Source organism: Mobula birostris, chromosome 1 (genome assembly GCF_030028105.1).
Source record: "Mobula birostris isolate sMobBir1 chromosome 1, sMobBir1.hap1, whole genome shotgun sequence".
Lineage (NCBI taxonomy): Eukaryota > Metazoa > Chordata > Chondrichthyes > Myliobatiformes > Myliobatidae > Mobula > Mobula birostris.
This window is the reverse complement of record NC_092370.1, coordinates 119,500,345-119,516,633: the sequence shown is the minus strand read 5'-3', so window position 1 is coordinate 119,516,633 and position 16,289 is coordinate 119,500,345. Positions and strand designations below refer to the sequence as shown.

Genomic DNA, 16,289 nt, shown 5'->3' with positions numbered 1-16,289 from the left:
AATAAGTACTCTTGCTTAATTTAATATCAACACTAAAAAGGGGCACTCCCTTCTTAAAGGAACCATTTATAACAGACAGACATCATTTCTCAGTTCAGCTAAATTATTAAACCTCTACAATGCATTTAGATTGGAAAATTAATATGCCCAGTCATTGCTATGAACATCTAGTGGCAACATACTCTACACATCTTGTTACATCCAGTAACATGATCTGCATTAGAAAGACATCGGCTACAGACATTCAGAATCTACATCCTTTAAAAAGAGAGTTCATGGTGTCACATTACAAGGTGTAGGAGGTGGTATTTCGCCACACAATAAGAACAGCTCATATTTGGTCCATCAGTACCAGACTGGCCCTGCAAGATTTAGAAATAATTTGTCCTTTGCAATGAAGGCAACATTTTTGACTGTCAACATCCAGTTGCCGATGAGCTATTTGATAGACTATTTATAGTGTCTGTCATACAAGTAGGTGCAATGGTGCTCACTGACAGACGGAAGGATATCAACGTACCGACGTGCTGCATGGTACCACAGCGGTTTTGTGTAAAACTATTACAGCGCCTGCGACCTGGGTTCAATTCTGCCACTGCCTGTAAGATGCCTGTACACTCTTCCCGTGATCACCGGCATTTCCTCCCACATTCCAAAGACGGACAGGTCAGTAGGTTAACTGGTAACATGGGTGTAATTGAGTGACATGGGCTTGTTGGGCCGGAAGGGCGTGCTACTGTGATGTGTCTCTAAATAATGCAAAAGGCAAAATATTTCAAAATCAATTGTCTGAAATTGTCTAACTCAACATCAAGTCCTGAACGCTGCAACACTTCCAAATGGATGTAATCCATAGAAAGAAGCAACGCAAACACAGAGTGGTAATGGGGACACTTCTGTCGTCATCGTTTTGGGGCACAGCACATAAAAGCAAGAAAGTCACATTGCAGCAGTTTAAAAATCTGGTTAGGCCACAGTGAGCACTGTGTGCAGTCTGGTCACCCCATGGCAGGAAGGATGTGGCAGCTCTGGAAAGGGTGCAGAAAAGGTTAAACAAGTTGTTGCCTGGATTGGAGAATATCTGCTACAAGGAGAGTTTGGACAAACTTACATTGTTTACACAAACTTAGGTTGTTTAAAATTACGAGAGGTGTGCATAGGATAGACAGCAGAATCTTTCCCTCCAGGGTAGAAATGTCAATTAGTAGAACATACAGATTCAAGGTTATAGAGGTCAAAGTCTAAAGGAGATGCATATGACTTTTTTTAAGAAACGGTGGCAAGTGTGTGGAGAACTGCCATGGGAGGTGGTGGAAGCAGATATGATAGCAACTTGTAAGAGGCACACAAACAAGCAAGGAATGGAGAGATATAATCCACATGCAGGCTGATGGGATTAGTTTGATCAGCACTAATGGTGGGTCAAAGAACCAGCTCCCACGTGTACTGTTCTACATTCTGAGAGATTCAAGAAATCCAAGATCGTTTAATGTCATCTCCAGTACACGGGTGTAAAGAATAATGAATTGATTGTTACTTCAGATCCACATTACAAAACACATTAAAATAAAGAACACAATAAATAAAAATAATAATAAATATAAATGCACGGGACAGCTTATATACACAGGTTGATTATTGGTCCATTGTACAGTAGTGTCTGTACACAAGGTGACTGACAGGAAGTTATAAGGTAGTGGTGGTGGGGCTGTGGTGCATAGAAATGTTGAACAGCTTCACTGCTTGGGGAAAGTAACTGTTCTTTTGAGTCAGGGGGCCCTGGTGTTGATGCTACATAGCCACCTCCCCGATGGGAGCAGGACAAACTGTCCACGTGTAAGGAAGAAGAGCTTATATTGGACTTTACTAAAACAGTGAATAAGGCCAGAGTAGGAGGGGGACAAAGTCAAAATGACAGGTGACTAGAAACTCAGGGTCACCTTTTTGAATTGAACAGAAGTACCTTCTTACTCTGATCTCTATCATTTCTTTTTAGTCTTGATAAAGGGCCTTGACCCGAAACCTCAACCGTTTACCCTTTTCCACAGATGCTGCCCGACCTGCTGAGTTCCTCCAGCATTTTGTGTGCGTTGGTTTGGATTTCCAGCACCTGCAGATTTTCTCATGTTTGTCGCCTAATGTTTGCCTGGGGATGTGATCGCCTGGTGAGCAGTGAATACACGGCTGGCCGGTGATGTTGTGAGACTCAGGAGGTAATCAGTCTCCCCTGCCGTTACGGTTAACCTCTAACTGTGAGAACTAGCCGCCCCCCCCTCCCCCCATGATATGTCAGAAGCATCCAACAATAACTGTGCTGATAAAGGCAAAGGGAGAAAGTGGTTGCTGTGACAAGATGAACTGCAGTCAGACTGCAGCAGCTCCTCTCCCATCTCTGATCTCTACTACCCAGGGGAAGGGGGGCAGCAGATACAAGGGACACCTTCACCAGTAGACTCCTCACCAAGTCACATCCCATTCGGACTTGGGAATCACTATGAATACACTCTGGCACAGTTAACACCAAACTCACTGAAAGGACGGCAGCAGGTCACTAACAAGGCTCTCTGTTACATCATAAAGACAGTTAGAACAGTCCTGTTAACAGAGCCCTCGTCCTGTAGAGGAGTAAAAGAAAATGACCAGAGCCCTCTTGCTGGAGGATGTGACTGATAGCTTTTAAGTCCAGGCTGGACGCTGTCCTGCAAAAGTCTGCCAGCTGCTATTTTCATATGAATTAGATCAATAATTATTCAGAGCATTTATATGGTGGCATAGCCGTTAGTACAACACTATTACAGTGCAGCTACCCCCAGGTTCAATTTCACTGTCGCCCGTGAGGAGTCTGTACATTCTCCTTGAGGGTTTCCTCCAGGTGCTCTGGTTTCCTCCCACATTCCAAAGACGTACAGGCTAGTAGATTAATTGGACAGCACTGGCTCTTTGGACTGGAAGAGCCCATTATCATGCTGTATCTCCAAATTAAAACAAAAAACAGATAATCCTGGAAATGCACAACGGGTTGGGCAGCACGTGAAGAGAGAGAGAGCAGTTAATGTCGCAGGACAATAACCTTTCGCAGAACTCGTCAATCTTTCCGATTCCCAGCTTCCATAGTATTTTACTTACTTTTTGAAATACAAGCGCAAAGTCAGAGAAAATTGCTGCTTCCCAATTTTATCTGAAAATACCTTGTTTCACCTCTGTAGGGGAAATTACTGTTCCCCCAACTCCTGACCTCTTAGGGGGCAAAAACAGCTTAGGACATAGAAGAGTGCAGAAAGGCCCTTTGGCCCGTGAACTAATTAAAATAATGAATTCTAATCGCTTCAGTCAGTATAAGGACCCTATCCCTACCTGCATGTTAAAGTACCAAAGAGCCACTTAAAACACCTTTATTGTGTCTGCCTCCACCACCAACTCTGACAGCACGTTCCAGGTATTAGTGTCTTTAAAAAAAAGACATCTTCTTTGAACTTTACTCCTTTCACCTTAAATGGATGCCTTCTATTATTTGGTGTTCCTACACTGAGAAAAAGATTATGACTATGTTCCTCACAATTTTATAAACTTCTATCAGGTTCTCCCCACCCCAGTCTCCAATGCTTAGAGAAGACAACCCCGGTTTGTCCATGCTCTCCGTACTAATCCTGACTCAGGTCTCAGACCTGAAGTGCTAACTCTTTCACTCCACACAGACACTGCCTAACTTGCTGGGCGTTTTCAGCATTTTTGGGTTTTGTTGCAAATGTACCAACCGTGGCCATGCAGTAGGGAAACCACTGCACTCTGGTCGTCTTTGGGGGAAGGGGTGGGGTTAATGACCTAATGGACTCTAGAACAAGTTTATTTACACGTAGCCAGTGAATGTCCAGTCCCAAAATTTCTATACCTGCGTAGTCAGGGAAAAACTGAATGGTCTAATTTTCAAAGCCATGTGTTCTATATGGAGCACCCACTTACTGAAAAAATTCAATACGTAGATGACACATTGATTGCTCTGTTCATAGACAGTCATCATCAGCAAATGTTGAATACAATCCCATTAAACACCAATAAATGACCCATCTGATAAGTGTTTACATCATTTCTGCCAAAAAAAATCTATTTTACATGCTCTTGATCTCCTCAGTAACTTCCAATTTCCCTGGCCTGACTGGCTCATCATCATCCCTGTACACCTTCATCCCCTGTCAAAAGGTCTGAGCTTAGAGCTCTCCACTTCTCTGAACAAAAGACCCAACTAGTTCTCCTCCACCTCAGCCTTCCTCTGTCTGGCAGAGCTGTTCCTCACCCTCAACAGTTTTCCCTTCAGCTCCTCTCACTTTCTCCAGACTCAAGGGATAGCTAGGGCCCTCAGCTATGCCTGCCTATTCATTGCCTACATAGAACAGTCCATGCTCCAAGCTTTCCCTGGTAATACTCCCAAACTCTTCCTGCATTACATTTGACGACTACATTTTTGCTGCTTCATGCACCTATGCTGAGCTTGCCAGTGTCACCAACTTTGCCAGCTTCCACCCTGCTCTTAAATTTACTTGGTCCATCTCTGAAACGTCCCTCCTCTTTCTCGATCTGTCTCCATCTCTGGAGATGAACTGTCAACCGATATCTTTTATAAACCTACTGATTCCTATGGTTATCTCCACTATACCTCTTCTTACCCCATCTTCTGTTAAAAATGCTATTGCCTTTTCTCAGCTGCATCTGTTCCCAGAATTGGGCTTTCCTTTCCAGGATATCAGAGATGTCCTCCTTCTTCAAAGAATGGGGTTTCAATCCCTCCACTATTGATGCTCGTCTCACCTGCATCTCCTCCATTTCCAAAACATCCACACTCACCCCACCTTCCTGCCACCTTAAGTGATAACCACCCCATTAGCCTCTGCATCCAACACATCATCCTCTGCGACTTCCGCCATCTCCAAAGGGATCCTACCACCAAGCATATCTCTACCTCCTCTCCCCCCACCCCCAGCTTTCCACAGGGATCGCACCTCCACCATTTCCTTGCCCATTCATCCCTCCCCTCTAATCTCCCTCCCAGCACGTGGCTTAAGTGCTACACTGGGATCTGTTGGGGTTGTCTTTCGTATCTGGCTCTCTTGATGTGGCTTCCTCTATATTGGTCAGACATCATAAATTGGGGGGCCACTTTGTCAAGCACCAGAACTTCCCAGTGGCCAAACATTTTAATTCTGATTCCCATTCCCATTCTGACATATTGGTCTGTGGCTGCCTCTTGCGCCAAGATGAGGCCACCCTCAGGGTGGAGGAGCAACATCTTATATTCTGTCTGGGTACCCTCCAACCTGGTGGCATGAATATCCATGTCTCCTTCCAAGTTAAAAAAACTTCTTCCTCCTCCCCTCTTCCTCTACTCCCCACTGTGGCCATTACCTCTTCTCACCTGCCTATCACTTCCCCCTGGTGCCCCTCCTCCTTCCCTTTCTCCGAGTCTTCTCTCTTCTTCTTCTATAAGAACCCTCCTTCTTCAGCCCTTCATCTTTCCCACCCACTTGGCTTCACCAGTCACATTCCAGCTATCCTCCTTCCCCTTCCCCCACCTTTTTATTCTAGTGCCTTGCCCTTTCCTTTCCAGTCCTGATGGATCTGAGACTGAAGACAACCATCTCTTCTTTTCCATAGCTGCTGCCTGACCTGCTGAGCTTCTCCAACATTTTGTGCATGTTGTCCTATTTTGAATTTCTTGCTTCTGAACAAAAATGGACCGCCTGTGACAGGTACTGGAAGAGTTCCAGACAACATGAAGTTGCAAGCATTCGAAACGCAGAAAGATAAAGCCAACATCAAGTATTTCACTGAAGCAGAATAAAACAGTGCATCAAAATGAGTGGTAGGAGGGTTCACCTTGGGATAATATTATAAACACAACCTGCCTCAGAACACTGCCCAGCAAGCACAATATTGGTTAACTGTGAGAAACGTTTTGTGAAACAGAACCAGGAGCACCAAGACTGACGCTTCAGTGTGACTGTTGTCAAGGCAACATCAGATAGGCAGTAATTTGAAACTGAAGCCACAAAACCAAGTACCCACTTCTTTAAAATAATTGGTCTTAATGTTTAATCCTAATACAGGGGTTCCCCACCTGGGGTCCGCAGCATAAAAAAAGACTGGGAGCCCCTATTCGAACAGAAGCAAACCTGAATGTTTATTTGAATATTTGCTGATTCTGAAAAAGTGGCCACAGAAGTAGCTGAAAGGCGTCAGCTCAATTAACAGCATGGCTTCAACTGATGTAAATATACTCATAAACTGTGGGGCGCCACTGTAGCAGAGCAAATAGCGTGACGCAGGGTGTCGGAGATAGGAGCTCAATCCTGGCATCCTCCCTGTGGAATGCGTGGGGTTTCTCCGGCTCCTTCGCTTTCCTCCCACAGTCCAAAGACGCAGCAGGTGGGTTAAATGGTTATTGTAAATTGTCCCTTGAGTAGGTTAGGGTTAAATTGGGATGGTCGGGGGGTGCTGGGCGGTGTGGCTCAAAGGGCCTATTTCATGCTGTTATCTTTAATTTTAAAAAAATCAACACTGATGCTCAACACAGAATCGTTGGACAGTTTTGAGAATTAATAATAGTACGACTGAGAGAAACTAAGGGCAAAATTTAACTCTTAATCACCATCTGTGAGATTTGCGTAGGAGTTTTGAAGCAAGAATTGAGTTATCAGGTGTACAGCATCTTTTGACCGGCTGTTAAACCCATGAACTGATCATGTAAAACTGAATGAGGAAATTTGACAATTTTAGAGTCAGGCAACTAATATTTGAAAGAAACAAGAACTCGTTAGCTGACTCCCCACCTCCCCCATCCCCAGATCGGCTGAGCCAAACATTCGAAAAGGTCAACTCAGATACAGTCAATCTGGTCAAACCAAACTTCACCAATGGACTCACTTTCAAGGACTCATGTAATGTTCTCAATACTTATTGCTTACTTATTATTATTTCTTTCTTTTTGTATTTGCACAGTTTGTTGTCTTTTGTACACTGGTCGAACGCCCAAGTCGGTGCGACATTTCATTGATTCTACTATGGTTATTATTCTATTATGGATCTTTTGAGTATGCCCGCAAGACAATTAATCTCAGGGTTGTATATGGTGACGTATATAACCTTGAAGTTAATTTTCTTGCGGACATACTCATTAAATCCAATAACGGTATTAGAATCAATGAAAGACTGCACCAACAGGGCAGACAACCATCGTTCAAAAGACAAACTGAAAATATTATAAATAAATAAATAAATAAATATCGAGAACATGAGGTGAAGAGTCCTTGAAAGTGTGTCCATTGGTTGTGGGAACAGTTCAGTGATGGGGTAAGTGAAGGTGAGTGAAGTTGCCCCCTCTGGTTCAAGAGCCTCTTTGTTGAGGGGGTAATAAGTGTTCCTGAACCTGGTGGTGTGAGTCCCAAGGCTTTTGGACCTTCTTCCTGATGGCACCAGCGAGAAGAGAGCATGACCTGGGTGGTGGGGGGGGTCCCCGATGATGGATGGTGATTTCTTGTGACGACGCTCTGAGGAGATGTGATCAATGGTGGCGAGAGCTTTACCGTGATGGACTGGCCGTATCCACTACTTTTTGTGGGATTTTTCATTCAAGAGGCGATTCCATACCCGCAGTATACTCTTCCATACATCTACAGAAGTTTGTCAAAGCTTTAGATGTCATGCCGAATCTTACAACCTCCTAAGAAAGTAGAGGTGTTGCCGTGCTTTCTTCGTAATTGCTCTTACGCACTGGACCCAGGACAGGTCCTCTGAAATGCTATCAAAGAATTCACATTGCTGACCCTCTCCACCTCTGATCTCCTGTCAAAGACAGGCTCATGGACCTCCGGTTACTCTCTCCTGAAGTCAATCAGCTCCTTGCTCTTGCTGACATCGAGTAAGAGGTTGTTCTGTGGAACCACTCAGCCAGATTTTCAATCTTCCTACGTGCTGATTCATCACCACCTTTGATTCGGCCAATGACATTGGTGTCGTCAGCAAACTTAAATATGGCATTGGAGCTGTGCTTAGCCACACAGTCACAAGTTTAAAGTGAGTAGAGCAGAGGGCGAAGCACGCAGCTTGTGGGGAGGTGCTGGGGGTCTGCAAGTGAGGAAATTGAGGGTCCAATTGCACAGTGATGTATTGAGCTCAAGGTCTTGAAGCTTATTGATTAGCGTTGAAGGGTATTGAATGCTGAGCTTTATTCCATAAAGAGCATCCTGTCTTTCCAGATGTTCCAAGGTTGAGTAAAGAGCCAATGAGATGGCATCTACTGTGGACCTGTTATGCCAGTAGGTAAATTGGAGCAGATCCAAGTCGCTTTTCAAGCAGGAGTTGATGTATTTCATCAGCAACCTCTAAAAACACTTCACATCTGTGAATACAAGTGATACTGGAGGATAGTCACTGAGGTTGGTTACCAAGTTCTTGTTAGGCACCAGTATACCTGAAACCTGCTTGAAGCAGGTGGGTACCTCAGACTGCCAAAGTGAGAGGTTAAAGACCTCAGTGAACACTCCAGCCAGTTGAACACCACAAGACTATCATACCTAGTACCTAGTCTGGGCAGGATGCTTCACCCTCCTAAAGGCCGCTAGCACGTTAGTCTCAGAGACTGAAATCACAGGATCATCGGAGCTGTGGGAGTTCATGATGGCTCTTCCATGTTCTGACAGTCAAAATTAGCCTAGACAGCATGAAGCTCATCTGGAAGTGAATCCCTGTTGTTGCCTCTCATTTGACTTTACATTTACAGGGGTGATAACATTTAAGCCCTGCTCAGCATCCTTCGTTGATTCAAGTTTAGTGGGAATTGCCACTTTGCCCGTGAGGTGGCTTTCCTGAGATTGTACCTGGATACCTTGTAACTTTCTTCGTCACCAGAGCTTCTGGTTGGACAAGACTCTGAATGATTTTGTTGGGGGCGGGGGGGGAACACTCATCTACAGCTGTTTTGATAAAGTCTGTGACAACCATAGTGTGTTCATTCAGATCTACAGACAAGCGCTCGAACACAGCCCAGTTGACCGACTCGAAGCAATCCTGTAGCCACTTCCTCTGCCTCCTGTGATCACTCCTTTGTTGTCCTAATCTCTCTCGCCTCTGCCTGTACGCAGGTGGGAGAATGACAGCGAAGTGGTCAACTTTCCCAAAATACAGTCTGGGCATGGAATGGTAGGCATTCCTTACCTTAGTATAACAGTGGTGTAGTGAGCAGAGAGCTCTGGTGCTGCAGGTTATATGCTGATGGCAATTGGACAGCGATTTCGTCAAACAAGCCTGGTTGAAGAGATTTGAAATGTGCCAAGGATGGATTGTTTCTTGTTTGGAAATTGCATCATGCAAGATCTCAATATTTTAATTATAATCACCCACTGGTGGTATGAAAACTCTGGTGACAATCGCAGATGAGAAATCCCCAAGTAAAGAGAACGGACGGCATTTGAATGCGTTCTAGGTTGGAGGAACACAGGAGTTTGACGAAGTCGTCACATCAGAGCACTTTTTGCCTTTTCCAAATCAGTAGTTCGGTCCATCCTGTGAATCGAGAAGCCTTCAGGTCTGATCACAGCATCGTGGAATGCTGGGAGTAAGGCATGTCTTGGTCAAACATAGAACACAACAATCTCACATATCCAACAGCTAAACTATTGAAGGCAGAACACAATTAAAACTTATTTTTATATGCAGAATGCATCAATCACCTTCCACCCTCTGCCTCACCTCTATACAGAACATTTTCCCTCTGCACTCAATTTCGATACAGGGTCTCAATCCAAAACATCAACAGTTCCTTTGCTTCCACAGATGCTGCCTCACCTGTGTTCTTCCAGCACTATACTTTCTCGCTCTAGATTCCAGCACCTGCAGTCTCATGCCCCCTCTCCAACAATCAATGTGCTTTAGGTGGGGCCATTGTCTCACAGCTGCCACTGGCAGAAAGCCAAAGTCGCCCACAACCACGTTCAAGAAGAGCCAATTCCTTTCAACCATTTGATATTTGAACTAATCAGCACAATCATAATCACTACAATTTAGCAACACTATGTCAACCTTTTTATTCAGGCAACTTCCCCCTTCCTTCTCAGTCCTGAAGAAGGGTCTCGGTCTGAAGCTTCGACTATACTCTTCTCCATAGATGCTGCCTGACCTGCTGAGCTCCTCCAGCATTCTGTCTGAGTTGCTTTGGATTTCCAGCAACTGCAGATTTTCTTGTGTTTGTGATTTACTACTCCACTGTGAAGTCTCTTCAAGGGATTCCTATCCCGATTTAATCTCTCTTTCGACAGGGGTTCAGTGAAACCCTCTCTCTCTGCTCCCTGTGATCTCTGCTGCCCTTTGACTCCCTGACCACGTGCTCACCCAGACCTGTTATCACAGTCACATCTTCACCGATCACCTTCCAGCTAGCCTCCCCCCGCCCCCCATCTTTTATTCAGATATCTTCCCCCTTCCTTTCTGGTCCTGAAGAAGGGTCTTGGCCTTATAGGTCTACTGTTTACTCGTTTCCATAGATGCTGCCTGATCTGCTGAGTTCCTCCAGCATTTTGTGAGAGTTGCTTTGGATTTCCAGCAAATGCAGACCTTCTTGTGTTCGCTATGACCACCTTCATAAAACTTTTTTAAAATAACATAAAACTTTTTGTTCTAATTGTGTTCCTGCTTGCAAAAATAGTTTAATTTACATTTATATCTTTCTTGTGAATGCTGTTTGTATAATGTTATGTCTGTGTCATGTTGCTGCACAAGGGTTTTTCATTGCACCGATGCACAAGTGTGCTTTGTGTACATTACGATAAATGCAATTTCAACTTTAAACCTGGATTTCTACGCTTTCTAGATCAATTACATCAAAGCGCTGATCATTTTAGGGTAGTCCCTAGATTTACCGCAGAAAGTGTTACTCACCAGCCAGTGAAGAACCAGAACACCCGTATATAGAAAGTTCAAAGCCACGACAAGTTGAGAAGACATTTACCCTTTTTACTTTTACAAGAATAATTAGCTACAGTTTAAAAACACAAACTGCAGGTCAGGAAAATGTGAAAAAAGTGCACACCATACTCAGATTTTGCTGATTCACCACCGGATGTGGAACGTCACTTGCAATGCCGAACATAGCACCCTTCTCTGTTGCTGCTCAACCACAGTAATTATTAAGAGTCAACCATACCATTGTTTCTGGAGTCAGACGTAGACCAGCCCCAGCAAAAGCAGACTTTCTCTTCTGAAGTGTTTATTAGTGAACAAAAGGTACTTATATTTATTTGGAGATACAATGCAGAACAGGTCCTTACCTTCCAGCAACCCCACCCATCTAACTCTAGCCTAATCACAGGACATTTTACAATGACCGATTACCCTACTAAACAGTGCGCCTTTGGACTGTGGGAGGACACTGGAGCACCCGGAGGAAACCCGTGTGGGTCACGCAGAGAACTTACAAACTCCTTTCAGATGGTGGCGGAATTGAACTCCGAAACACAGAGCTGTAATAGCGCTGACTAACTGTTACTCTAAAGGGATTTTAAAAAGACTATTGAATAGTTTAGTTAACTGCCATGACAGGATTTGAACCCTTCTGTCTGGCTCTGACCGTGCCTCATAGCTGATAATCTTGTGCTGTCCTCTGGCTTCATTCCATTTGGCAGTCTCAATAACCCTCAAATAGGTGCACCACTAACCCCACCTTTGCTAAGGTTACACTTGCTAGAAAATTTAACTGAAGCAGAAACGTGCAATATCAAATAATATACAAAACCGTAAAATTGGAGATGAAGATCTCAAGATATGCAAAAACCAGGTATATCCAAGTTGCTCTGAAGCAAAAGGGTTCAGATTTATTCCAGTCACAGCCTGTATGAGAACTCCACACTCGACAGTTACAAACTTGCGTAGGTGCACAGTCATAGAATTCTCACCCAACGCATTTTGAGTGGTTTATTAAAAAAACTCACGGTAATGCTCAAAAAGCCAAGATGAGCACATATTTAGTCCAAACTTCACTCAAGTTGAATGTAAAGCCAGCACAAGTCGGTAATCCAATACCACCTGTTGAAAGTTATCTGGAGAACATAGACCCTGCAAACACAGCTTTTGTCATCTCTCATTCTTCACAATCGCGCGTCCAAAATGGAGTATGTCAAGCGCTGATCAGTCTACCAGGACTGAATACATGCTTGGACATGCAGAAAGATGCATGCAATGCAACATCACTGCTCACAATAGCCTGATACATTTGTTCACATTTAGCTACTCCAGTTAAAATACAAGAACAGTTACATCAAGTAATTGCTGCACAACATTCGGTACTTGTAAGACTATTTTCTTAGACCTCTATGCATTCTACTCAGACATTACAAATGAGTAGAGACAAGAGTTTGCAGACACTGGAATCTGGGGCGAAGAGCAAAAACTGTGAGAAGAACTCAGGGGGTCACACAGCATCTCCTCTGACAAAGATGGCTCTTATTTTGAGTCAAAGTCCTGCACCAGGATATAATTGAGAATACTTTATTACATCACACCTCTTGTAATCAATCTAAGTTTATTTCTGATTTGAACACTTGATTTTACAATAATTCAGCATTATAAAAGAGATTATAGGACATTACTTAAACACATATTAAGTAATTTGTGGGAGGAACTTAGCAGGCCAGGCAGCATCTATGCAAATAAATGTACAGTCGATGTTTCAAAGGGTCTCAGTCCGAAACATCGACTACTTACTCCTCTCCATAGATGCTGCCCGACCTGCTGAGTTCCTCCAGCATTTTGTGTGTGCTGCTCTGGATTTCTAGCATCTGCAAAATTTCTTGCGTTTTAGATGAAGTAACAGTAATGTTTCTTCCTTCTAAGTGACCAGCCCTCTTTAGTAGGCCTAGAACCAGAGTCAGGGTTGCACAACACAGAAACACTGCCTACAGCACGACACATCCGCCCTGATTTTTTTTTGCCCAACTGTACAAATCCCATGTTCACCATTAGGACCATATCCTTCAATACCCTGCTAGTTTAAGAGTTTAAATGATTCTTAAACGCAGTAACTAGTATAAGCGTTTCAACCAAAGGTTTTGCTCAACAACCCAGATATGAATTGTGCTCAAGTGTTACAGTCTCAAGTCACAGAGGATGGAAATGGGTGCTTTGGTTCGACCAGTCCGTGCCGACCAAGATTCATTACCTAAGTTAGTGCCATTAACCTGCATTTGGCCCATATTTCCCTAAGCCCTTCTTATCCATGTACCTGTCCATTCAGCTTACAAATAGTGTTATCTTTTCAAACCTATCTCTAACTTCAAATCAGTCTCTTAAATAGTTAAACCACATGGAAATACGTTCCAGACAAAACATCAGCAGGGCATTCAGTGAAGACACCCAACTTCCAGTATCAGCAGGAACACCACTGGAAACTGTTAATGTTTAACTGCTGAAGCCAGAACAAAAATCAAAACTGCGACGCTGCAAACAGAAGGAGAAGGTGATGGAAACACCCAGTGGGTCAGGCAGCGTTTGTAGAGAAAGAAATGCAGGTATCCTTTCTGGTTAAAGACCCTTTGTTAGAGTAGGAATTTAGATCTGATGGAAGGTCTTAAACCCAAAGCACGAACTGTCTTGCCACAGATGTTGCCAGATCTGATGAGCATTTCTGCTTTTGTTACAACTGCGAATATGCCTTCAACTAATGGTCAGGATCGAGGATGTTGTAGACATCAGTGTAATTCATCAGGCCCAGTGATGGAATGATACACACTGAGAATATACAACTGTAGCTCCCCATACTGGTGACAAGACCTTTGCAAAGTCAGCCAAGAAAAAAAAACACTTTAGTCAAAACATTACCCCCCTAAATTTCATAGAAATTCAACTTAAAATGTCCCAGAAAACACCAAATTTCACACTGATATATCTGCAGTCAATGCAAAGTGAATGGAGTGTACACACAAGTTTTATAAAGATCTGATCTGTGGAAGTTTGGAGGCTGAGAGGATGCAGTGATCTGATACAAGCTGTACATTTATATAAATTAAATGTTTCTTGTTTTTATTCCATCACTTGAGCTAATGGAATAAAGCATACTAAGTGCTAGACGGTATTCACACAACATTCACGACTTGGAAGCTTATTCAGGGATAAACAATTCACACATTACCAGATTAACCAATGATTCCGTTTAGAGTTAATACGTTTATGAACAACTCACAATGTTTTAGAAACTACACTGGCGCGTTCAGTGTTGCAACTGAACTTTTTCCTTGTTTCCAATATTTGACCAGATTAGCTTTAGGAAACCACACCACAAGGTTAAAGACATGACAACTCATGTTCAGGCACACACATGTATCTTCGGTGTCACAGACTCATACAGCACAGAAATAGTCAGCCCACTCTGTCCTATTTAACCCACTTACATAAATCCTTATATGACCTGCCGACTCAAGTTTCTGTCTTAATATCTCTGAGACATTGAGATTCTATCTGATTCCACCATCGTCCCTGATCCACATTCAGGTTGCAAAGTTAAAGGAAACACGACAAGGTGTGTCAATTTCAGAGCAGTGATGGAAGTGTAAAAGGATGGAAGGTCCTTAAGAGAGGAACAATCTGAGTTCACAGAGTGTGACTGTTGAGACCTAGGAGGGCACAAGGCAAGTAAAAACTCCCTTAGGCGACTGTGTACCAAGTGGGAGAGGGGTAGAATTGTTTCTTCATACCTTTTGGTACAGGACAGAGTTTGGGAAAACTTAAATCCAACGCAGTAAGTGAACAAAAGCCCCACACTCTCAAACCCAGTTGCTCTTGTCCCCAGACACTGGGGCTCCAGCCAATCGTGGCCTTTGGCTGATCCATAGATTAAGAGGGGAATTGTCTGGGCTTTAAATGGCCAAGTTTAGGTAAATTCAACTTCCAGCATTCCTGATCCCCTTCACTCTCTACCTATACCCCAATTCGTTGGCAACCATAGATCACTACTCTTGTTTGCAGTCCACCAATCCACTCCCAGTCCACCAATCCATTCCCACTCCACAAACCATCTCCCAACCACTTACCTGCCTCACTCCCCCTCCCATTCACCTTACCCCTTAAAACTCCTTCTTCCTTCCACCCCCCCATTCCACGCTCAGCTCTCCCAACAAGCCCCTCACTCTATTTCCTGCCCCCTCCCATACGGTAAACACTCACCCGCACCCCTTTTCCTCCCTCCCACCCCCCCCCCGTCACGATGAGGAGGATTGCAAGCACTCTTTCACTCCCCCACCTCCCCGCCCAGACTTCCGAAGGAACAGAGGCCAGTGTGGCAGGAGCCGAGGGCGGACAGCATGCGAGGGGGAGCCGGGAGCAAGGCGACGCGGACGCCATGTTACGAGGCGGCCAGCCGGAGACATGTTTCAGTCGGCTCCCGCGCTGCCTGTGGCCCCGGCCCCGGGAAGAGCAGGGAGTTTGTAGGGGGTGGCGGCGGTCGGAGCGCGGGTACGAGCACCAGCTCGCCCTCCTGCACCGCGCCGTCAACCGGCCAAAGTTTCCTACCTGGATACATTGTAGCGCTTCTCCTGGTTACAATGAATCGCAGCACGGAATGTAGCAACATCGGGGAGACAGCCCCCGCGCCCGGCCACGTGACCCCAACGTCAGCGCCTGTATTTGCATACGATGCAAGCGGCCACCTCCCTCGCCGTAAGTGTGTGTGTGGACTGGGGTGGACAATGTTGCCGTTTCAGCGCCGGCTCCGTTTTCTGCCTTTGCCGTTCTGTGTCACATCTCTCATCCAAGCCCGGGAACTTGCTTTGCGGAGAACTGTTGATACAGACCACGTGCCTCCCCCCCACCCTTGCGTAAAAAAATGACGCATTTCTCCACTTCAAAGTTTAGTTGGCAAAACAGGGGAGGATACTTTTAACGGCACGGGTGATGAATCAAGTTACGACTTTTTTTTAAACTGAGTACTTATTTTCAACTGCGTGAATAATGTGATACGCGACGATTTGCAGAGATGAATTCAGTTGCAACTTCGGTTTGTGAAAAAAAAGTTCCAGGTCTAAATACATATCTCTAAATGTTTATTTACAGTGTGCGATATATTGCGCAACGTCAATGAAATTGTAACTGCTGGAATCTGAAGGCAACACTAGAAGGGTAGACGAACTCAGGCCGTCGGACAGCATCTTTGGAGGGAGAAGCCAGTCAAGGTTTCTGGTCAGGGACAGGTCCTCACTTCTGGCGATATTTGAATCTTTAGATTAGATTATGAGAACACTCAGTCCACTTTTATTGTC

At 44.4% G+C, this 16,289-nt stretch overlaps 1 protein-coding gene across 2 annotated transcripts in view; it reads right to left on the bottom strand.

Annotated features, from left to right (window-relative positions):
- Positions 1-15,774, bottom strand: part of zhx2a (zinc fingers and homeoboxes 2a) — a 97,244-nt gene extending 81,470 nt beyond the window's left edge. For both annotated transcript variants that reach the window (XM_072261167.1, XM_072261158.1), the window contains exon 1: positions 15,544-15,774. The gene's annotated coding sequence lies outside the window, so the exon portion shown is untranslated. The remainder of the gene's footprint in view (positions 1-15,543) is intronic.
- Between the last annotated feature and the right edge of the window lie 515 nt (positions 15,775-16,289).